Raw genomic sequence first — 25969 nt, 5'->3', positions numbered from 1 at the left:
ATGAAGCTGGTTGAGAGAATGCCAAGAGTGTTCAAAGCTGTCATCAAGGCAAAGGGTGGCTACTTTGAAGAATATATTTTGATTTGTTTAACAGTTTTTTGGTTACTACATGATTCCATATGTGTTATTTAATAGTTTTGATGTCTTCACTATTATTCTACAATGTAGAAAATAGTGAAAAAGAAAGAAAAACCATTGAATGAGTAAGTGGGACCAAACCTTTGACTGGTACTGTATACGTATGCACATGTGTGTGTGCCTGTGAGTGTGTATGCCTGTGTGTGTGCCTGTGAGTGTGTATGCCTGTGAGTGTGTACAGTGTATGTGTATGTACTGTATGTCTGTGTAAATATGGATGTATCTGAGAGGGTGTGTGGTGTGCGCGCGTGCACGTGTTCTTGTGTTTATGTATGCATGCCTGTGTGTGTGCATGTTTACGTGCACGCTCGCATGCATGTGTGGGATAGAGTTCCTCCATAAGCCAGTCCGGTCCTTGCGTTCCACTCCTTGGCCGAGCCCCGAGCATGCAGACTCCTTTCTGGCTAATCTGGGAAGAATATTATGTTGAGACACGTGTTACATTAAGTCCAGATCTGAGTAAATAATATAACATGTGACTGCTTACGTTACAGGTAACAATACCCTGCAGCTGTGCCTAGAGCTTTGCCGACACTACATTGCCTAGAGAAAGAACGGCTGAATGGCCACGATAGCCAAATAATTAGTTTTGTAGTGCTGCTGGGTTTTAAAGGAAAATCTGATCGTGTAATATAGGATTTAGAACGCATCAGATATCATGTATAGGCACAATGCATATTTTGAACTGTAGCTCATGAGAAAAAAAGATCATACTTTAAGTGCTGAAAAGATAGGCTTGTGTCATGTCGTAACACTACACCGTTGGGTGTAGCGCAAGTTCTCCTCTCCCCCACCCTCCATTGTTATCGTTCCATGTCCTAACCTTCGACATTGGTTCCCCCGTGTTTGTTCACTCTCTGGGCTGCCGTGCAGAGATTGGTTGAGCAGTGACTAAGGGCTAAATTAACCGACTAGGCGAATGTTTGCTTAGGTGTCTGTTAGTCTAGCTGGGGGGGGGGGGGGGAGTCCCTATAGCAGCGAAAAGCCACCACTGTGGCTGGGGGGGGGGGGGACACACACACATTATAATTTCATATTGTGTGCTTGCTTCCTGCGGACACACTTCGTTACTATGGCTGAAAGTATATTAATAGTCTAAATGTAATGTGTGTTGCTTTGATGCATCGGATAAACAGAGAAATCAGCATAAGTATTGTGTTTTGTAAAGCACACATTGGCATATTAAAAAAAGCAGTTTATGGCATTCAAATTAGTATGCGAGAACAAGGGCTCTTTCCTATTCATTTATCAACAACCATGTCTTCCATTGTCGACATTTTACTACCCTGCAATTAAGGATGTAGACAAGGATATAGACATGTCCAAGCAAACATGAACAACTGATTTGACTAAATGTATAAACCCACCCAGTTTCACTTCATTTCACATTTGGAATGAGAAATATCTGTTGGAATATGAACATATATACACCCGTCCCCGCCCGTGTCTCCTGTCTCGGTAAACAACTGTATTCCTCTGCGTGTGAATTAGGGCAAAGAATTCAGGGGTGAACATGTCCCCTGCAACCAAATTCACAATTCGGAGCAAAGAGGAGAGCACTGAGAGAGGGAGAGATACATGGAGAGGTGGAAATAGTAATAATGATAACAAATATTAGAACAAGAGGTTCTAACAAAAATTAAGAAAGAGAGAATATACAAAAAAGGTAGAGAATGATAGAGAAAGAGAACATGAAAAAGAGTTGTAGACAGAGATAACTAGAGAACGAGAGAGGGGGGGGAAAGAACAAAGAAAAAGAGAGAACACGAAAATCTAAAAGAAAGAATTGGCAACATTGGAGGGGAGGAGAGAAAGGGAACAAGACCACACGACTTCTCTTCTCCGCATGAAGTAAGGGAGTGAATAAGTGTCAAGAGTTTGGCTGTGCGGTGCCAGCACTCTAATGAGACCTGTCAAGGCCTGTTAGCAGGCCCAGGCCTCCCTGTGTCCTCGGCAGCCTGTGGACAGCTGTTATTAGCCCCGTAATGGCATGCCACAGGGCCAGATAAGGCCTGGCACAGCCTGGAAAGCCTTCCTATCATCTTTTCTTTTAGCTCGCACACTTGAGAATAGGGTGACGGCAATAGCGACGCAGCAGAGGAGCTTTCCGCAATGACAGAACTGGTCTATCATGACTACGGAGCACATTTACAAGACTCGGGATGAGGGAGAAGCCAAGATTGTCCAGAGAGCTTATGGGTAAAAGTGTGAGGTCACAGACTGTTGGTTGGTTTCCGCAAACCAGATTAAGCCTTGATTTAAGAGCGTGATCATTGGAGAGTCTTCATTGAAAGTGCTTTTTAGTCCCGAATAAGTCTGGCAAACCAGACCAAAAACCACAACCCGTAACAAGTGAGTCTCTTGAATTTCCTTGCTGTTTTCTAGTGTTTGATATCAGTGCTGGTTTGTCTTTTCTGTTAGACCACAACACATAATCAAATTCAAAAACGTACACAATAATACTGTAACATCAGACCTATGTCAATATCTAGCAATCGGAGAAAGTTGTTTATGGTTAAATCGGTAAAAGGTCAAAGTTAATGGACGTGATAGAGAAGTGAATGTCGGGGCGACAAAACACTTTCAGATAGCTCCAGCATCCTCCCTATCACGTCCATTATTCCAGTAACCGAGTGGACAAAATACTCTGGAAAGGGTCACATTTTTTGCAAAGGCCTCTGTAATATGGCCCCTATCGGGTTGGAAGCTCTGCTTCAGCTCTGATAAGCCCTGTGTTTATTGTCCGACTTCCATTATTTCAACCTGGAGAACAACTGCCCATCACCCTTCTGCTGCGGTGCTTTCCATCCTCACTCATTACCTCAATGTCAAGAGGAGGTGAGAGAGAGAAGAGAGAGAGAGCTCTGTAGACATACATACATAGGATCTGTTTGAAATGGTCCACTATTCCCATGTAGTGCACTACTTTTGACCAGTGCCCAGGGCTCTGTTCAAATGTAGTGCACTACATAGTGAATAGGGTGCCATTTCAGACTTAACCATACAATGTATCAATACACCAGGACCAAGTTCAGTAGGCAAAAGTTGCAGAAGGTTGGAGATAGAAATGTCACAAAAAGAGCTGACCTAGTTCCTTAGTCTTAATGTCAGATAGGTACTGTATGTTTGTTTTTATTTATTTATTTTGTATCACCTTTATTTAACCAGGTAGGCTAGTTGAGAACAAGTTCTCATTTGCAACTGCGACCTGGCCAAGATAAAGCGTAGCAATTCGACACATACAACAACACAGAGTTACACATGGAATAAACAAAACATACAGTCAATAATACAGTAGAACAAAAGAAAACAAGAAGTCTATATACAGTGAGTGCAAATGAGGTAAGTTAAGGAAATAAATAGGCCATGGTGGCGAAGTAATTACAATTATGTTCTACATTATGTATTTCTATCTGAACCTTCATGTGTTTCAGATCATTGATCGCCACTATAACCTTTTTATACACCTGCTCTGCAACAAGACACAACCTGATGAAAACCTTACACATCCAGCATGCAAATCACTGATGCCATCCCCCGTGTCTTCTCTGCATGGACTACCTTCACATGTGAGATATCTGGGCACATCGCGATGTTAACGGGGAAACGTTTCAGACAGGAGAGAGTTAAGTCTCTTATCTCTGGTCTCCAGAAGACATTCCTACTAGAGGCCACCGTCCACTGGTTTCCTGCCTTCTTGCCCCTGCCTTTTTCTTTTCTTTTTTACCTCGCTAGCAGCTCTAGAATACCAAGGGCAGCTTTTTCCTTGTCACTCGCACGTTTCCTGCCATTCTCACTTTGACATTTCTCTTCATCGTTAGGTTCAAAGGGTTCCGCCTTTTACGTGTCATAACTACTTTGTTTTTTTTACCAAACTGTTCATATTCCAATTTCTCACTCGTCTCCTTGTCCTTTTGGTCTTTGGAGGGTTTAGCGTTGGATTTCTTTAGGTGTTCATTTGAGACCATTCCTGGTGCAGATACAATTTATTCAATCGCTCCCTATCGCAGTCTGTTGTCCTCACGTGCTTAAGATGTCCACCACTGTTCCAGGCAAGCTATGGGAACTGAACTAAATGACTACCGCTCCGAAGCACTCACTTTTGCCATCATGCGAGGCTAGTCAAGGACCATATCACCTCCCGCCTTACCCCTACAACTTGCATTCTTCCCCAACAGATCCATAGATGACGCAATCGCCATTGCACCACACACCACCCTATCCCACCTGGAAAAGAGGAATACCTACGTGAGAATGTGGTTCATCGACTACAGCTCAGCTTTCAACACCATAGCGCCCCCGAAGCTTGTCACTACACTCAGGGCCCTGGGTCTGAACTCATCCCTGTGCAACTGGTTCCTGGACTTCATGTCGGGCCGACCCCAAGTGGTGAGGGTAGGCAACAACAACGAGACGGCCCACCGGGAGGAGGTTGGAGCCCTGGCAGAGTGGTGCCAGGGCAATATCCTCTCCCTCAACCTCAACAAAACCAAGGAGTTGATCGTGGACTACAGGAGACAGATCAGAGAGCACACCCTCATCCACATCGACGGGGCCACAGTGGGGAGGGTCAAAAGCTTCAAGTTCCTCGGCGTGCACATCACTGAGGACCTGAAATGGCCCCATGACACCGACACCACAGTGTGCTCCATTGGGGGCACACTGCCTGCCCTCCAGGACATTTACAGCACTCTATGTCGAAGGAAGGACAAGAAGATCATTAAGGACCTCAGCCACCCGGGCAACGGACTGTTCACTCTAATGCCGTCTGGCAGACGGTACAGGCTTGGAAACAGCTTCTATCACCAGGCCATCAGACTGTTGAACAGCCATCATAAGCCGTCTACCTCCCCAGGATGCAGTCCTGCACCTTAAATACTTTTTTGCACACATACTCCCACACACTCTCACAAGCCTCATACACACAGGCATAAACACACACACACACACACGCACGCACGCACACACGCACACACACACACAACACTGCTGTACCATTTATAAATAGAGACATTAAACACTAGACACTTCCTGGTTCTTTTTATACTGTTTTTCACACTGTGTATTTACAATTGAAGTCGGAAGTTTACATACACCTTAACCAAATACATTTAAACTCCGTTTTTCACAATTCCTGACATTTAATCCTAATAAAAATTCCCTGTCTTAGGTCAGTTAGGATCACCACTTTATTTGAAGGATGTGAAATGTCAGAATAATAGTAGAGTGATTTATTTCAGCTTTTACTTCTTTCATCATATTCCCAGTGGGTCAGAAGTTGACATACACTCAATTAGTATTTGGTAGCATTGCCTTTAATTTTTTTTACTTGGGTCAAACGTTTCAGGTAGCCTTCCACAAGCTTCCCACAATAAGTTGGGTGAATTTTGGCCCATTCCTCCTGACAGAGCTGGTGTAACTGAGTCAGGTTTGTAGGCCTCCTTGCTCGCACACGCTTTTTGAGTTCTGCCCACACATTTTCTATAGGATTGAGGTCAGGGCTTTGTGATCGCCACTCCAATACCTTGACTTTGTTGTCTTTAAGCCATTTTGCCACAACTTTGGAAGTATGCTTGGGGTCATTGTCCATTTGGAAGACCCATTTGCGACCAAGCTTTAACTTTAACCTGTTAGTCCTATAGGGGCAGTATTTCATTTTTGGATAAAAAGACGTGCCCGTTTTAAGCGCAATATTTTGTCACGAAAAGATGCTCGAATATGCTTGGAATTGATAGCTTTGGAAAGAAGACAGTCTTACGTTTCCAGAAATGCAAAGATTTTCACTGTGAGTCCCTTAGAACAAATGTTTCGGGCAAAACCAAGATGTATGACCGACCAGGAAATGCACAGGATTTCTGAGGCTACGTTTTCCATGATCGCCTTATATGGCTGTGAATGCGACAGGAATCAACGGACTCTTTCTCTTGTTTCCCCAAGGTCTCTGCAGCATTGTGACGTATTTGTAGGCATATCATTGGAAGATTGACCATAAGAGACTACATTTACCAGGTGTCCCGCTAGGTGGCTGCGTGTCAATTGGTGCGCAAAAGTCAGGTCCCGGTATTTTTCCATTCAAATCTCAGAACAAACCAGGCTACAAGGACGGTGCTTTCAACGGAGAGAAATATGACAAACCACCTTCAGGATTGATTCAAACAACGTTTTCCATGTTTCAGTCAATATTATGGAGTTAATTCGGAAAAAAGTTCGACATGTAGGTGACTGAATTTTCGGTTAGTTTCGGTAGCCATATGCATAGTAACAAAAGGGAATGTGTCCTACAGGGATGTGTCCTACACAAGAATCTTTCAGGAAAAACTGGACATCTGCTATGTAACTGAGAGTCTCCTCATTGAAACATCTGAAGTTCTTCAAAGGTAAATTATTTTATTTGATTCCTTGGCTGGTTTTTGTGAATATGTTGCGTGCTAAATGCTAATGCTAACGCTAAGCTAGCTATCACCACTCTTACACAAATTAGTGATTTTCTCTGGTTCTAAAGCATATTTTGAAAATCTGAGACGACAGGATTGTTAAGAAAAGGATAAGCTTGAGAACAGGCATATTTATTTCGTTTCATTTGCGATTTTTAAAAATCGCTAATGATGCATTATGCTAATGAGCTTGAGGCTGTAGTAACGATACCGCATGCGGGATGGGGCGGACTAAGAGGTTATTAACTGATGTCTTGAGATGTTGCTTCAATATATCCACATAATTTTCCTGCATCATGATGCCATCTATTTTGTGAAGTGCACCAATCTCTCCTGCAGCAAAGCACCTCAACAACATCATGCTGCCACCCCCATGCTTCACGGTTGGGATGTGGTTCTTCGGCTTGCAAGCATCCCCCTTTTCCTCCAAACATAATGATGGTCATTATGGCCAAACAGTTCTATTTTTGTTTCATCAGACTAGAGGACATTTCTCCAAAAAGTACAATCTTTGTCCCCATGTGCAGTTGCAAACCGTAGTCTGTCTTTTTTATGGCGGTTTTGGACCAGTGGTCTCTTCCTTGCTGAGCGACCTTTCAGATTATGTCGACATAGGACTCGTTTTACTGTGGATACAGATACTTTTGTACCCGTTTCCTCCAGCATCTTCACAAGATCCTTTGCTGTTGTTCTGGGATTGATTTGCACTTTTCGCACCAAAGTACGTTCATCTCTAGGAGACAGAATAAGTCTCCTTCCTGAGCGGTGTGACGGCTGCATGGTTCCATGGTGTTTATACTTGTGTACTATTGTTTGTACAGAAGAACGTGGTACCTTCAGGTGTTTGGAAATTGCTCCCAAGGATGAACCAGACTTGTGGAGTTCTCCCATTTTTTTCTGAGGTCTTGGTTGATTTCTTTTGATTTTCCCATGATGTCAAGCAAAGAGGCACTGAGTTTGAAGGTAGGCCTTGAAATATATCCACAGGTACACCTCCAATTGACTCAAATGATGGCAATTAGCAGATGGCAATCAGAATTTTCTAAAGCCATGACATCATTTTGGGGAATTTTCCAAGCTGTTTGAAGGCACAGTCCCCTTAGTGTATGTAAACCTCTGACCCACTGGAATTGTGATACATTGAGTTATAAGTTAAATAATCTGTATGTAAACAATAGTTGTAAAAAATTACTTGTGTCATGGACAATGTAGATATCCTAACCGACTTGCCAAAACTATAGTTTGTTAACAAGACATTTGTGGAGTGGTTGAAAAACAAGTTTTAATGACTCCAACCTAAGTGTATGTAAACTTCCGACTTCAACTGTATATACAGTTTTCTCAACATAGCTCATTCTAAATATATCTATTGCTGTACATTGCATTTTTGTTACATTGTTTATACACACCGCATATTTATATACTGGACACTTGACATATATCTTCTGCTGTACATATCATTCTTAGTATATATGTCTGGTGTATATGTGCATCGATTGCATTTGGATTATTGATACAGTGTTATTTGGGTTGTTGATTGGATTAGTTCTGACATTTCTTTATTTCTTGTTTTTAGTTTAGATTATTTGTGTACTTGTTTGACATTTTACTGCACTGTTAGGACCTAGTAACACAAGTATTTTACTGCACTGTTAGGACCTAGTAACACAAGTATTTTGCTGCACTGTTAGGACCTAGTAACACAAGTATTTTGCTGCACTGTTAGGACCTAATAACACAAGTATTTTGCTGCACCCGCTATAACAAATCTGCTAAACTGTGTATGTGATGAATTCATTTTGTTCAAACGCTGTCAAACAATATCTGTTTCAGGTTGTCTTTGTTAGGTTGAATGCTTCCGTGTGTCTTTGTCAGGTTGAATGTTTCAGTGATTCTTTGTCAGGTTGAACGTATCAGTGTGTCTTTGTCAGGTTGAATGGTTCAGTGTGTCTTTGTCAGGTTGAATGTTTCAGTGATTCTTTGTCAGGTTGAACGTATCAGTGTGTCTTTGTCAGGTTGAATGTTTCAGTGTGTCTTTGTCAGGTTGAATGTTTCAGTGTGTCTTTGTCAGGTTGAATGTTTCAGTGTGTCTTTGTCAGGTTGAATGTTTGTGTGTCTTTGCCAGGTTGATTGTTTCAGTGATTCTTTGTCAGGTTGAATCAGTGTTTTGAATGGTTGAATGTTTGTGTCTTTGCCAGGTTGAATGCTTCAGTGTGTCTTTTCAGGTTGAATGTTTCAGTGTTTTGTGGTTGAATGTTTCAGTGTGTCTTTGTCAGGTTGAATGATTCTTTTTGTGTGTCTTTGCCAGGTCTTTTGATTGTTTCAGTGTGTCTTTGTCAGGTTGAATGTTTCAGTGATTCTTTGTCAGGTTGATTGTTTCAGTGATTCTTTGTCAGGTTGAACGTATCAGTGTGTCTTTGTCAGGTTGAACGTATCAGTGTTTTGAATGGTTGAATGTTTGTGTGTCTTTGCCAGGTTGAATGCTTCAGTGTGTCTTTATCAGGTTGAATGTTTCAGTGTTTTGAATGGTTGAATGTTTCAGTGTGTCTTTGTCAGGTTGAACGTTTCAATGATTCTTTGTCAGGCTGAACGTATCAGTGTGTCTTTGTCAGGTTGAATGTTTCAGTGATTCTTTGTCAGGTTGAACCTATCAGTGTGTCTTTGTCAGGTTCAATGTTTCAGTGTGTCTTTGTCAGGTTCAATGTTTCTGCGTGTCCTTGTCGGGTTAAATGTTTCATTGTGATTGGGGACACTGCCCTGTGTAGGGTGCTGTCTTTCAATGGGACGTTAAACGGGTGTCCTGACTCTCTGAGGTCATTAAAGATCCCATGGCACTTATCGTAAGAGTAAGGGTGTTAACCCCGGTGTCCTGGCTAAATTCCCAATCTGGCCCTCAAACCATCACGGTCACCTAAAAATCCCCAGTTTACAATTGGCTCATTCATCCCCCTCCTCTCCCCTGTAACTATTCCCTAGGTCGTTGCTGCAAATGAGAACGTGTTCTCAGTCAACTTACCTGGTAAAACAACGGATAAATAAAATGGTCGAATGCCAGGGAGACAATCAATACATGCGTTAAGGCCTTAAGAAATCTTTGTCACGAAGAAATGGAAAGTGCCTTGTAAAAAAACAAATGATATCAATAATATGGTCAAGTAGAAGTCTACCACAATTCATGCACATGATTTTTATATGCGCTTGTGGATCGATACTGGTTCATAACACCGTGGCGTATAATTGGAAGCTACTTGCACCTGGTAATGCATTACAGAAAAGGCTTGCATGCCGGTGGACTACCAATTGGCACATGCACTTAAGAGTGTGCACTGATAATATTGTCCATTGTCTAACTGAAGGTTATTTCCAACGCTAAACACTGAAATGAGATGAAAGGCTAGATAAAAGTGTTTTCCCCTAATTCTACTTTAGTGCATGAGCATAAACGCCATTATAGTCAGTTTGATGGGTGTACAGTGACGCCGCTGAGATGGTAAAATGACCTTCTTGGTGCCATATTAAACTAGGGATACCTTTTCCAGGCTCGAGGATGCCTTCAAAACCCCTATATAAGGACTACATGCTTCCCACCAAACCCTGTCACCATCCTTTTACATTACACTTCCTTATGGATGACTTCTGAAGCATCAACGTGGGCCTTATGAAGGGGTTTAATACACAGCGGCAGGTAGTCTAGTGGTTCTAACTTTGGGCCAGTAACCGAACGGTCGCTAGCTTAGAATCTCAGAGCTTGACAAGGTGAAAAATCTGTCTGTGCCCTTGAGCAAGGCACTTAACCCTAATTGCTCCAGGGTTGCCGTTGATAATGGCAGACCCTGGCAGTGACCCCACTCTCCGAGGGGGAGTTGATATGCAAAATAAAATGACATGTTTAAACCAGACATGAGTATTAAAGACATGCTCCGGGAACTTTGGCGACTAGTAAGTACTGTTAAGCCTTCCTCTTTGGGCTGGAGGTGCAACGTGTAGTTCATACATTCATCATCTATGAGCGTAATTACTGTCTTACCTCAATTAACCAGGAAATCCCTAGTTTGAAAGCAACTGTTTACTGGAAGCTTTGCAGTGTAATTTTCCCCTACGTGGGCCAGCCCCTTAGCAATTCTAATTCTTCAGCCCCTCGCTATTTGAGTGACAGCTAGCAAGGTGCACAAACAGCAGAGAGAGAGAGAGAGAGAGAGAAAGAGCAAAGACGTGGTGCACATATCTGCACATACTGTATGTGACGTAGTACGCAATTTTCGGGGGACCACTTTGGTTTGCTGGCTAAAAAGTATACATAAGTATAGGAGAATCTCTTTAATACACACTTTTACATTTGTGAAAAAGGCACAACTATAAGAACCTGCCAAATAATTCTTATTTTATTAATATTAGTCTTCAAGTTAAAAAGTTATCTTTCATTTACAGTGGGACCAGATTGTTTATTTTTGCCCCGTCACTCATGCATTCATGAATGTCAACACTATATCCCTACTTCTTAAAGGTGTGAGGTAAATGGTATTGAAACCCTGTCAACCTACTGAAGGAGGACATGCACTGCTGACTAAGAGAGCCTTCCTCAACTTTATCTCTCAATCAGAAGGTGTGCATGTCTGTGCACATGCATATTTGAGTCTGTGTGTGTGTGTGTGTGCGGGTGTGCATGTGATTGTGTGTGTGCATTCATGTGTGTGTACGTGTGCCTCATATTAATAGACGAGAGAAATGGAGACTGCTGCACTTGGCCATGTGAGAGCGGTTCACGAGACGAAGGCAAATAAAGGCAGTCTGGCTTCACTGAAATGGAAAGGCTGTCATCAAACCATAAATCAGAAATCCCTCAACTTCTTCTCCTCCTCTTTCTCTCTGTGTGTGTGTGTGTGTGTGTTTCAGATCAATGAAAAATGCATTTGTGCTGCTGTGTTTCAGTGGTTATGCATCTTAGATACCTCAATTTATGTCTTGCTGAAAAATTCGATTCAATACATTTGGACAAATACGCGACTCTCCACCGTAACCTCTTTTTAAAAGCTGGCGTTGGCAAAATCAGAGCTATTTGATGAAATATCTGTATGTCAAAGGAAGTTTTGACTCGCCCATTTAAAATAAGCTATTCAGATTTTATAACCTGAAATATTGCCACACCTCACTTTTCAATTTGTGTGCGAGTGTGTTAGTGAGTGCACGCATTGTGCCTGTGTGCGCACTGCACACACATACGCACGATTGAGTTTATGGATGCATGTTTGTGTGCACCCCTTTGTCTGTGCAAGTGTGCATCTGTGTGTTTGCGGCATGTGTGTGCGTGTCTGTGTGTGTGTGTGTGCGAGCATGCACGTGTACATGTGGCGTGTATTTATTTGTCCATGACTTTGAGAGAGAGAGAACCACCTGGTGTGTTTTAATATCTGGCGAACAGCGGGGTCATTGTCTGAGCAGTGTGATACTGTACTGAGTGACCCATTTAGGGCACAGGCACTGAGCTGACAAGGCTCTGTTATGTCTAGGACATCTGGAGGGCCTGAGGCACTAGAGTATGACTGAATCCATTCCATAGAAAGAAAAACATATTTGACAGCGAGACCCAGACACATTCTTACCTATGCTGACCCACAGAGAAAGAGCTGATCCTAGATGTTCAGGGAAAAAATGCGATGGAGATTTTTTTTTTCATTTGATCGCTCCATGGGAAATTCTGGAAGGGAGTCAAGGGTTTCTCTCTCTCTCGCTCTAAAGCTGTCTTCTAATTTGCGGCTGAGATTTTGGGGCTGTGGTTTTGCTAGTGCTGTGGTAGCCTGAGAGGCTTGCACAGCAGAAATGTTCAAAGGCGATTGAGTGATAAGTTGAAGGGCTTTGAGCAAAGCGTGTTTATTTATTTGTGAAGTCATTTGCGTGAATGATGGGGTTTTCATGAAGATCAAAGCAGAAGTGGGAAATGAAAGGGTTTAGTGCTGGGGGGCTATTGGAACTCGGCTAAAACAACCGTTGAACGCACAAACCAAATGTTGCAATTTCAGTGTTGCATGTTTTATAGTATACAGTGCTCAAATCTGTCCAATGAAATAAGAGCATTGTGTTTTATGTAAATGAGTGCATTCTGAGCTGCAAAAATGAGCAAAGGATACACACTGAATGTTTTCCCTGGGGAAAAGGAAATGATCCAAAATAGATGAAGACACAGTTTGCACTAACAGTGGGAAGAAAAACTATTATTTCGCGTTTTTTTTTTAAACATCCATGTTTCTGCAAAAGAAGAAGCTAAAAGTACACGTCTAGTGGTTGCTCAACTAGTAATATAATTATTTCAAAGGCTGAATAATTTCACTAATTTCACTGTCTCCCTTCTGGATTATTACCCTGAGGCTGAATTGCAGAAAAGATAGACAAACAACACTAACAACGCATCCCAAACGGCAGACAAACATATAGTATATACCTTCACTTCAATGAAACTGTAAACGCTTAATTAAACCAATTCATAAGCCAGCCAGCTGTGCAAACTGTCATTTCCATTTTTTACTAAACCGTTCAGTATTTCCAGCATCCTGGAGTAATTCATATTTGTTAAGGAAAGGCAATTGCTGGTGAAGATTGAATCATCGGTCCTTGTTTCATTTTCCATGTAATTAAATCAGCTAATAAAAAAATAAGATGTAAACTCACAAATGATTTAGGGAAAATTATCATTTTTAATCACAGTAGATTACTTGAATAACTCAATAAATCTGTCGCAGCTGGAGCGTCTGCGAATGTTGTCACAGCCACTTAGTTCTGCAATTGCAACCAATATCGCCTGATGAGAGAGACAGAGAGAGAGAGAAAAGAGACAGAGACACGGAATGAATAGAGAGGTAGAAGAGAAAGGTAGAGCAAAAGAGAGGGAGAGAAAGAAGGAAGAGAGAGAGAAAGAGGATGAAAAAGATAGAGAGAGAGTGAGGCCTCTGAAGCGCGGGAGGGCTTGTTCCTCTCAGAGAAAACCACCACCCACAGCTATTAACTGATAATCCTCAATTAGCTCAGCCGTCACCTTAAGATGCATGAAGCCTGTTTACCGTGTTGTCCCCTTTGTACTCTGGTACTTGTGAGCATGCAGCCTAGCGCTACTCTAGCATGCTATGCTAAATCCCCATGCTCTTTAAAGTACTGAGAATGCAAGTTATGGAAGGCTATGCTATACTGTGCAGCCTAGCAATACTGTAGCATGCTACCCTAAATCCCCATGCTCTGTACAGTACTGAGGAGACTAGTCGTGGAAGGCTATATGGGGCACTCTTTGAGAGTCAAATCAAAAGATCTTACTGATGTCAGACGTTCCATGCCAGGGTGAAGGGGTACAATGCCCACCTGTTCTGACTACTCGCTATTCATGATTGCACAACCTCTCTGTCAACCTCCCTAAGAAACCAAAGCATGAGCAAGCAAATATTGTACCATCCAATGTGTATTCTGTCCCTGTGGAGTCTTTGCTCAAACAGAGGTACTAGCAGTGGTACACTACAGAGAGAGAAAGAAAAAGTGTGTGTGTGTGTGTGTGTGTGTGTGTAGGACCATCCTCTTCAGTGAATTTCATGAAAATAAAAATGTTAAAACATTGAAAAAGTTATCCTGTTTAGAGAAAACTATACTAAATATATTCACGCCATCAAATAATTGTTTAAAACACACTGTTTTAACAGCACTCACCTCACACTGCCTCAACAGCACTCACCATGGTGTAGCCGGAGGACAGCTAGCTTCCGTCCTCCTCTTGGTACATTGACTTCAATACAAACCTAGGAGACTCTTGGTTCTCACCCCCTTCCATAGACTTACACAGTAATTATGGCAACTTCCGGAGGTCGTCCTCCAACCTATCAGAGCTCTTGCATCATGAACTGACATGTTGTCCACCCAATCAAAGGATCAGAAAATGTATCTAGTACTGAAAGCATAAGCTACAGCTAGCTAGCACTGCAGTGCATAAAATGTGGTGAGTAGTTGACTCAAAGAGAGAGAAATACAATAGTTGAACAGTTTTGAACAAATGAATTTCTTCAACAATGAAGGAGAAGCAAGAGAGAGAAAGAGAGAGAGAGATTTCGTTTTTTTTTTTTAAAAATCACTTTCAGTTTCTCTTACTTAGCTAGAAAATGCAGCTGGCTAGTTTAGTTACTCAAACACCCAGCTCAAACAGAGAGATGCTATGTTAGCTAGCTGGCTATGACTATCCAACACAACACTGGAACTCTTCCAAATCAAGGTAAGCTTTTGGTTTTATTAATGTATTGCCACCAGGCCTGCCGGTGTAACTGCTTACTGACTGTACACTGTAATGTTGCTGCATGATTGTAGCGGGTTTACTAATGCATTCGACTAGCTTTAGCTAATATGGAGGCAACAATGTGGGCCGTGTGTAGCGGTTATGACATGGTTTGGCTTGGAAAGTTTTTTTTGCCTGGTCACATACAGCTGATGTGTTTGTGCATTGAAGTCCACAAATGAAGGGAACGGCGAGAGGAAGAGAGTGCATTGAGGCGAGAAGGAATACAAAGGGGCTACAATGAAAGTGACCTGTGTTTATGCGTGATCAGGGGTATATTCATTTTGCCGATTCTGTTGAAAAATGTTTCTTAGACGGAAGCAAACGAAACAGGGATGAAAATACCTGAATTTGTCCAATTGAAACTCTAATTTGCAACTGTTGGACTAATGATTACACCCTAGATCAGCTAGATGCAGGCAAGAGTGTGCAAGGCAGTATTGAATGTGTCATTGTCTGTCCATGTGTCACTGTCTGTCACCTCAAATGTTTCTCTCGACCTACGTTGTAAACTTTCATTCATAGGCTAAGTTGTAGCAACCTCATGGTGAGTATAGGGAACATTTGAGTATCATGTAGTAGCCTAAACCTATCGATGTTACATTGAACTAGGTGAATGGAATATGAATGGCAGTCATCCAACATGCTGTAATATAAATAAGCACACTCTCAAGTATCTGAATGATCAAGCCAGTCCATGTGTGTCTATGCACTTCATTATAACTAGACATACAGTGCCTTCAGAAATAATTCATACCCCTTGATTATTCCACGTTTTGTTGTGTTGCAGCCTGATTTTTTCTTTTAAATCACCCATCGACACACAATATACCATAATGACAAAGTGGAAATATGTTTTCAGAAATGTTTGCACGTTTATTGAAAATTAAGTACAGAAATATCTCATTTACACAAGTATTCACACCCCTGAGTCAATAAATGTAAGTCACCTTTGGCAGAAATTACAGCTGTGAGTCTTTCTAGGTAAGTCTCTAATAGCTTTGCACACCTGGATTGTACAATATTTGCCCATTATTCTTTTCGTAATTCTTCAAACTCTGTCAAATTGTTTTTTGATCATTGCTAGATAACCAAGTCTTGACATAGATTTTCAAGTAGATTTAAGTCAAAACACTAACTCCGCCACTCAGGAACATTCACTGTCTTCTTGGTAAGCAATTCCAGTGTAGAATTTACCTTGTGTTTGAGGTTATTGTCCTGTTGAAAAGTCAATTAATCTCCCGGCATCTGGTGGAAAACAGACTGAACCAGGTTTTCTTCTAGGATTTTGCCTGTGCATAGCTCCATTCTATTTATTTTTTATCCTGAAAAACTTCCCAGTCCTTAAAGATTACAAACATACCCATAACATTATGCAGCCACCACTATGCTTGAAGATATGGAGAGTGCTAATCACTAATATGTTGTATTGGATTTGCCCCAAACATAACACGTTGTATTCAGGACAAAAAGTGAATTGCTTTGCCACATTTTTTGCAGTATTATTTTACTGCCTTGTTGCAAACAGGATGACTGTTGTGGAATATTTTTAAGGCTTCCTTCTTTTCACTCTGTCAATTAGGTTAGTATTGTGGAGTAACTACAATGTTGTTGATCCATCCTCAGTTTTATCCTATCACAGCCATGTTTAAAGTCAGCATTGGCCTCAGGGTGAAATCCCTGAGCGGATTCCTTCCTCTCTGTTAACTGAGTTAGGAAGGATGCCTGTATCTTTGTAATGACTGTTTGTTTTTGATACATCATCCAAAGTGTAATTAATAACTTGACCATGCTCAAAGGGATATTCAATGTCTACTTTTTTTTATTTTGACTCATCTACCAATAGGTGCCCTTCTTTGCGAGGCATTGGAAAACCTCCCTGGTCTTTGTGGTTGACTCTGTGATGGAAATGCACTGCTCGACTGAGGGACCTTACAGATAATTGTATGTGCGGGGTACAGAGATGAGGTAGTCATTCAAAAATCATGTTAAACACTATTATTGCACACAGAGTGAGTCCATGCAACTTATTATGTGGCTTTTTAAGCACAATTTTACTCCTGAACGTTTTTAGGCTTGCCATAACAAAGGGGTTGATTACTTATTGACTCAAGACATTTCAGCTTTTCATTGGTAAAAATTTCGAAAAACATAATTTCACTTTATGGGGATTGTATATATGCCAGTGACAAAACATCTCAATGTAATCCATTTTAAATTCAGGCTGTAACACAACAAATGTGGAAAAAGTCAAAGGGGTGTGATATACTTTCTGAAGGCACTGTAACAACCTAGATGTATCAGATGAAACAATATGCGAGCCGTGGCATTAACCAGGCCAGGGGTTGACAGATATTGTATAGCTTCTCTGAGAAGCTTAGTACAGATTCAGCAGTACTACTGTTGGTTTGTGTAGGCTACTCTGTAGTAGGAAATGCCCTCTCAGCCCCTGTATACCAGCAGTCATTACCACATCTTCAAACAGAGCAGCATCAGTAAATTTCATCCCCCTAAATGCACTGTGTTCTGAGAGGAGTTCCAGATCAATTTCTCTCTCTCTCTCTCTCTCTCTCTCTCTCAGGCTTTACACAGAAGCTACATTAAAATGCACTTTAAAGGACTTCCCTTTCAACTTTCCCACCACCAAGAGAAGCCCAGAGAAATGCTTTTCAGAGAAAGTGAGCCATGTTGCTAAGTAAACCCAACAATACTGTGTTTCATGTGTCTATTTGTATTTGCTACACAGCACTGAGTGTTTTATGTGAAGATATGTTTGTCTCCATTGATTTTAAAATGGCTGAGATGGAGCTAGCTACGGCCGTAATATCTTGTTCTACTATGTACTGTAGGAGAGTAGATGGCATGGCTAAATACAACATGCAAAGCTTTTTTATTTTATTTAAATAATAATAATAAGATAACTCTATCTTTAAGTTAAAAACAGAGTTATCAAATGAACAGAAATGCAGAATGGTTTCCTCTTTGAAATGTTATCAACCTCATTTCCTCGCTCAGTGAATTATCACAACCACTACTTTAGTGGTTTCCTCTAAAATATGAAAGCAATAACTACTACTGTATACTTCAGCTTAGAGCTCGTGGGCTTTTCTGATTCAGCTATTCAAACCCCTACTTTCATGTATGCTCCAGGGCCTGAGTTCAAATCGCTGACATTATCGCAACCCTACACACTACACGCATTCAGTCTTCGTGTGAGCATTTTTGTAGAGGCAGATTTAAAAAAAAAAATACAAATAAATTGCTGAAACAAATCCTATGCTTATTGAGATGTGAGGTTGTCTTCAGCATAGAAGGCAACGACATGAAAGCGTCATGGCACACACGCTATACCCGAAAGGCTTGTTGGCATGGGCGCTTGCCCGTTCGCTCAATCAGCACAGTTCCATTGAGGGACAACCAGGAACAGTGTAGTTCCACTGATACACAGCTTTTGATTCAACTTAGCAGGCTTTGCCATATGGATGTTGGATTACAACTTGCCTATGACTCTCACATAGAATGGCTCTCCAATTAAGCTGTATGTTAGCTGCAGCGCCGAATACATTTTTTCTTCTAATTAACGATATAACAGAAGCGTGTTGGTTAAAGGCTACACAAAGATAAGCAAACACGCCCTGCGTTAATTGGAAGTGTGGGAAATTGCCGATGCACCATGGATGAAAAAAAATATTCAGAAAACTTGTGAAATAGGAGAGTCAACCAGTTATTTGTTACACCCTCAACCTTCATGTAGCCTACTCCTTGGGTTCGGTTCAATATGAGTTTTGCAGAGAGCTGTAGCTTAATGATGGAATTACTCTGCCTGATGTATATCCCATGTACTCTCTGATGATGTAATCACTCAGTAACATAGAGGAGTCATATTTTCTCTGCCGACAACTCAGTGACTAACATTAAAATATCACTGGAGGAGTATCAGTTGATTTGACAGGACATGTACAAAGAAAAGCTATTATTGCTGCATGCCGGGAGATTTGGATTGAATGGCTCGACTTGATCCATTTGCAGATTGTATATTAGCTGATCCGAGGTGATTTTAACATGGTTCTTCTGAAAAACAAAAACACACTCTGTATCTCACACGTTTGTGAAAATGAATCTACGGGGGCCTCTCAGTTGCTTTTAATGCCATTATGAGGCCATTTTCACGCCACAAAGTGCCTTGTATTGCAGGTACTATTTTGGTCATGGCCTCGAAATGATAGAAACACTTGTAAAGAGGCCTCTGGGATCAAAATAGCCACAAAACCACAAGGAAATATTTTGCGACATATATCTGAAGCAATGTTTTTGTTCTCAACTACGCAAAGCCATTGAAGAGGAGCGGGACATTCCACAGGCCACAATCAACAGCCTGATCAACTCTATGCGAAGGAGATGTGTCCTGCTGTATGAGGCAAATGGTGGTCACACCAGATACTGACTGGTTTTCTGATTCTGATTCACGCTCCAAGCTGTTTTTAATGTACCTGTATGCCCAATCATGTGAAATCCATAGATTAGTGCCTCATGAATGTATTTAAATGGACTGATTTCCTCATACGAACTGTAACTCAGTAAAATCTTTGAAATTGTTGCATGTTGCATATTTTTGTTCAGTGGATAAGTAGCCCATGTATCTGATGCTGTATGGTCAAAAAGACTATGACATGCCATACCCTTTTTTGACCAGACATCATCAGATACACATACTTGTCCTCTGCCTCGACGACGATGGCCGCATTGTCAGCAGCATCTGCCTTTTTTTGTCAACAATGTGGCCTAATTAACCTGGGCACAGTGGCCAGGCAAAACCTCCCTCCCCATTTCCTCTGCAACTTTGAAGTTTCCTGACGATTTTGCTGATGTCAGACCAACATGCTGAAGCGAGACAGAATGAGAGCGATGAGCTAACAATCCCACGACGGACGGCTTGTTTGTCAGGGGGTTGGGGGGCCTAGAGTGGATAAATGATTTGGAAAACAATTATTACGAGTATTCTAGTATGGTTTACTAGGATTTACATGCAACAATATATAAACATTATAACAAAGGTATATTTTTGCAACATGGCCTCACAATTTACGATATGGCGTGGCAAAACAAAATAACTCCATTTACAGTGTATAACTCAAACACACATCAATTAATAGAAGAAGAAAATGAAAAATAGATTACAGTAAATCCATGCTTTCAAAAGTTGCATACCTCTGAAATGTCAAAGGGGAGGCCGCGGAGGATAAGTCATCTTGAAACTCATTGAAAGTGCACGATGCAGACTATATTACAAATATTCAACTGCCTTTTCCCTTCAGGTACAGTATTTTAACAGCGTAGTATTTGAAATGAGGCCAAGCGCATTTAATGACATTCCAAATGCACACAAGCTCAGCTACATACCAACTGACCTATGCTGTACTTCTCTTCATGTCAATAACGTCCTTGACTTTTTTTGTGAGCAATTTAAATAATTCACCCATTCCCACAGTTATGCATAACAGCAAAAAGTGAACAAGTCATCGATCGGAGTCCAATAGAGCAGTTTTAGCAAATTTGTAACTCCATTAGAAGCTTCCTTTGAACTCAATTAACATAGTATTAAAGTGTCGCACCGGGGAACAGACATTGCCTGCCAAAAACCCACCTGATTGAGAGAGGCCGGTGTCAGTGAAAACCTGACAATATGTTACTGCTATTTCATTCTGTGCTGTTTGTACAGAGTTGGGGGCCACATCCAAAAAAGCAAACATTTCAATTTATTCTCATCTGAGTCCTTGGGTTCTATCAGAGAAGATATCAGGTGGGGAGAAACTACAGCTTAAGGAGCCAGGAGGTCAAGTTTTTATACAGCCGAGCTGTGAAAGGAATTACTGTAATCACTCACACCGACCCCCATTGACAAATACAAAACAACCTAAATTCACTCGTCAAAATATTCCTCTCAGTGCTTCATCTGCCAGTGCATTCATCATTTCCATCGTTGCTGAGCCATATAGTGGGATAAGAGTTCTGATTGATCTGATCTCCCTGATGAAACATCAAAGGAATGTTTAAATGAGCTTCCTTGCAAAGCGTTAATAATCCCTCCGACTATTCTTAACTGCTAAATCAAACTGTAACCTCAGATTCCCTCCCTTCTACAAATAGGCAATTATGGCATCACAGGGCATATAACATTCACAGGCAGTTGAGCGGACTGCTATGCGCAGCTCAACATCGGGTCCTAAGGCAATTGAAGTATCCGGCATAATATCGGTGACCCTCGAGCCGTTTTCACACCGACTCGTATTTGAACGGGGTGTAATTATTTCCTGCGAGCAACGGGGTGCAAAGAAAACAAGACACTGAATTGACTTAGCCAATCTTCGTAATTGATTCTGGGTAAAGTCCTGAGGAAAAGTAGGCTTACAGATAGCGAAAGGAGCCGCTTTTACGAACCATCTAGATTCTAGATGACACAATAAAGATGCCTTTAAATAAGCACATTTACATAGTGTTTCGGGAGGGCACAAATCCAGTTCTGACGGCCAACTTTTAGTGCCTGCATTATGAACAGCTACCCACACGCATATACAATCTGTCAGAGTGCAATTCTCAGAAAGCAGAGCCAAATGTCAATGCCTTTGTTTAAAAGATTAAGTGAAACCCGCGACGAGAAAGCAATGCCCCTGTTTGCATTTTGAACACACTCCCATCTCGGCTACACCGACACATCACATTCCAATCAGCAATAGTAGGGGACAAAAAGCAGAAGCAGGAGCAATATCAACTCAATATATATCATTTCTGGGAGAGACAAAATAATAAAGACAGCAACGTTTCAACAAACCAAAATATGCAAGTTATGCCTTAACCTAAGCATGTCTGAAGGAACAGTAGCCGTGTGAGTGATACACGGGCAGGAAAACCATACACTAGACATGGAGACGTGGCAGAGGACCAAACCGATGTGGCCCCTGGCTTATTGAGCAGTCTTAAGTCACAGCATGGGAAACACAGAGAGCCCCCGACACAGTGACATTAGCAATACATCTCATTGTTCCTTACTGATTTAAAAACACATCTGTAGCAATTGAAACGTGAGATGGAGATCACAAGACCTATGGCATAAATATAATGCCTGACTATTACTAGAAGACTTACAGAACTCTTAGAAGCATTTATTATCTTTATGACAACGGACTGTACTATTGATTATAGTTTATACAGAACTATCCTTTATCAGAAAAGCTTCATTCAGCATATATATATATATATATATATATATATATATATATATATATATATATATATATATATATATATATATATATATATATATATATATATATATATATATATATATATATATATATATATATATATATATATATATATATAGAGAGAGAGAGAGCAAAAACCAAGACATGAGGTCAAAGGAATCGTCCTAGGAGCTCTGAGACAGCATTGTGTTGGAGCAAATCTGGGGAAGGGTACCAAAACATTTCTGCAGCATTGAAGGTCCCTCAAAACACGGTGGCCTCCATCATTCTTAAATGGAAAAAAGTTTGGAACCACCAAGACACTTCCTAGAGCTGGCCGCCCGGCCAAACTGAGCAATCTGAGGAGAAGGGCCTTGGTCAGAGAGGTGACCAAGAACCCAATGGTCAATTTAGCAGAGCTCTAGAGTTCCTCTGTGGAGATGGGAGAATCTTCCAGAAGGAAAACCAACTCTGCAGCACTCCACCAATCAGGTCTTTATGGTAGAGAGGCCAGACAGAAGACACTCCTCAGTAAAAGGAACATGACAACCCACTTGGAGTTTGCCAAAAGGCATCTAAAGGACTCTCAGACTTTGAGAAACAAGATTCTCTGGTCTGATGAAACCAAGATTGAACTCTTTGGCCTGAATGCGTCTGGAGGAAACCTTGCACCATCCCTATGGTGAAGCATGGTGGTGGCAGCATCATGTTGTAGAGATGTTTTTCAGCGGCAGGGACTGGGAGACTAGTTTGGATCGAGGGAAAAATTAACAGAGCAAAGTACAGAAAGATCCTTGATAAAAGCCTGCTCCAGAGGGCTCAGGACCTCAGAGTGGGTCGAAGGTTCACCTTCCAACAGGACAACGACCCTAAGCACATATCGAAGACAACGCAGGAGTGGCTTCGGGACAAGTCTTTGAATGTCCTTGAGCAGTCCAGCCAGAGCCCGGACTTGAACCTGATCGAACATCTCTGGAGAGACCTGACAATTGCTGTGCAGCAACGCTCCCCATCCAACCTGCAACATCTTGAGAGGATCTGCAGAGACGAATGGGAGAAACTTCCCAAATACAGGTGTGCCAAGCTTGTAGCGTCCTACCCAAGAAGACTCGAGGCTGTAATCGCTGCCAAAGGTACTTCAACAAATTCCTGAGTAAAGGGTATGAATACTTATGTAAATGTGTTATTTCAGTTTTTTTTTTAATATATGTGCAAAAATGTAGATTTTTTTTTTCTTCGTCATTATGGGGTATTGTGTGTAGATTGAAGAGGGGAAAAACAATTTAATAGATTTTAGAATAAGGCTGCAATGTAACAAAATGTGTAAAAAGGTGTCTGAATACTGAGGAGTGGCCAATGGCCGTGCAAGGAGAGGGTGGGACGGGGAGAAGGGGGTAGGATTCTGGAAGGGTCCGTGTGTGTACTCCAGCCAGGCCCAAAGGCACTTAGTAAAGCCCGGCCCCAAGCCAGCCATCTCCACTGTGTGTTTGCACAGGACATGCCACAGGAAGCTAAGACAACTGTTCGTGTTTGCCCAGCCTCGCCGACCCACTCTTAATACACCCGACAGCTGCATTTTTTCCACTCCGCCGACAGTTTGTTTATCGCTTTTCTACACATTTATCCTATGGAATCTGGGATCACTGGAATCGCTCGGACTTTCCAAGAAAATGCACATTGATATTGGAAGAAGTGAGTGTGGTAAGTGTGGTAAGATGAGTGTGGTAAGACGTTAAAAAGAGCATGAACTGCCGCCTCCACTTGCAAAGACAGGTATACAGTAACATAATGAAAATGTTTGGAGAGAAATCTGGTCAGTATCAGCTGTTGCTTGTAGCCTACCTGCTAATAAAATCTTACCACAGAGGAGATGGGTCTTGGTCTTATAAGAGCAGATAACACTTGTCGAGTTTGCGGCAAATTCTTGCCTCATCGTTTGGCCCTGGAATTGGGTTGTGTCCCAAATGGCACTCTATTTCTTATATAGTGCATTACTTTTGACCAGAGCCCATAGTACACTATATTGGAAATAGGTTGCAATTTGGGATGCAGCCTTTGTCGGAGGCCTTGCTTTCTTATCACCAGACTGAACTAATAACTATTTTAGCTCCGTCACTCTGAAACGTCCCGATAATCACCAGAGATACAGTATCAGCCACGTCCAGACCATGTCAAACTTTCCACACTATGACCTGTCAAGTCTCCAAGAAATGTTTTTCCCCCCTTCTTCCCTCTCTTTCAATGTTTCATTTCCTGCCTGTAGCAAGCAATCACCAACCACCAGCCATTCAACCTTTCAGAAAATGCAACTATGAGACTATAGGCGAGACACTGTATTCTTCCTGTCCTAGAACATTATGCGAAATAGGTTGGAATCCGGAGGTGTTACGCTGAGTGGTGTGTCGGAGTGTTGACAAGCACTGTCTGGCACGTATGATATACTAATGTGTTCCTTTGTTAATTGGGCTGTGTCTTGAATAAAGCGTGCTAATTGCATTCTAGGACAGGTGAGAAATCCGAGGCAGTGTCAATGAAATAGGTCAACACCTCACACACACAGTATATGATTTCACTGTTATGTTACTCCGGGCTATATTTGGATTGTTGTTGAAAAACCAACTTAAGTAAAGATATCAAAATATTAAGATATCATCATGTTTATGATGCAGGTTGCATGGACGTTGCATTTGCCCGAGCAAACATTTTGCCAAAAAACTGAGAGGGATTTCAAACCTTGTTTAGAGAAAGGTTTGTGTTCTCGAATGGTAGCTAGGTGTGCTAACAGCAAAGGGCTGAACCTGTGAATGTCTCTTGCAGTGAAACACGGTCAGGGTTTTCCCCCTTCTCAATTCAAGTGAGTGAGGAAACAGTCAAAGTCGCACAGAACAGATTCTCACCTCTTATTCACTCACTTTTTTCTCTCTTCTTTTTAGTCAGATCCATCCATCAGCATTTCATGCAGTTTGGGTTTGAACTAGAGGTCTTCACAGGGTCCAAAACATTGGATCCGTTCCAAAATGGAATTGGGGCTTTCCCACCTGGATCCGATATGAATAAATGTTTGTTTTAAATAGAGAGGCCCGTTCCGAACAGACCCGAGGACAACTAGACCTGATCCTTATAGACCTGGTTTATTAACCGGAGCAGCTGATAAAGCATGAAAGGAGGGAGAGGGGTACCGCTCTAGCAGGCGTGGGAGGGGCTGTACTGTGAGCGAGTGACATGGGGAGCAGGAAGGAGAGAGGGAGAGACAGCAACCAACCAAGCCGACTCAAAGCTATAAGTAGACTAATATCTGCCATAACTAGGTTATTTATCATCCAATATGATTGCATAGTACCTGTCTTGGACTGCAACAAACCAGGAGAAGCTAGTTAGCTAGCTATGCTAACTGATTCGGCAGTGCAAGCGCTCTCTCATCCTACAGTTACAAATAACAGAATATAAAGTAGCAGCATGCCTACCTGATGGCTCTTGGTTGTTGTAGCCTATCCTTCTCCTTTAACTTTTAATTAATTTTCTGTCACTTTAATTTCATCTTCCATAAGTGGAATGGTATCAAATACATCGATTCCACTCACTCTGTTCTGGCCATTATTATGAGCCGTCCTCCCCTCAGCAGCCTCCTGTGATTAGATATCTCCTAACTTTTGCCACACATGGAGCGAGGCCCAATGACTGTAGCCTATTGCCGCTTATATGACTTATGATGGGCCAACAACAAGCGACACACAACACGCACCACTCTTGTGAAAGGCAAGAGCAGCAGCATAAATTCTCATATGTTTCTCTCTCTCTCTACTGCAGCAGTCGCGTTCGAAACTGTAAGGGCCCTTTCGGAAAAGCCCGTTAAAACC

At 41.7% G+C, this 25969-nt stretch overlaps 1 protein-coding gene across 3 annotated transcripts in view; it reads right to left on the bottom strand.

Annotated features, from left to right (window-relative positions):
* LOC115142835 (TOX high mobility group box family member 2) overlaps positions 1-25969 on the bottom strand; it is a 140137-nt gene that overhangs the window by 103773 nt on the left and 10395 nt on the right. The window contains exon 1 of one of the 3 annotated variants that reach the window (XM_065001652.1): positions 25010-25201. The exons of the other annotated variants lie outside the window; for them this stretch is intronic. The gene's annotated coding sequence lies outside the window, so the exon portion shown is untranslated. Of the gene's footprint in view, positions 1-25009; positions 25202-25969 lie in introns of those variants that run through there. 3 annotated transcript variants of the gene reach the window in all.

The sequence above is a fragment of the Oncorhynchus nerka genome, linkage group LG15 (assembly GCF_034236695.1).
Source record: "Oncorhynchus nerka isolate Pitt River linkage group LG15, Oner_Uvic_2.0, whole genome shotgun sequence".
Classification (NCBI taxonomy): domain Eukaryota; kingdom Metazoa; phylum Chordata; class Actinopteri; order Salmoniformes; family Salmonidae; genus Oncorhynchus; species Oncorhynchus nerka.
Note: the sequence above shows the minus strand (reverse complement) of the source record. Positions and strands in the feature narration are given on the sequence as shown.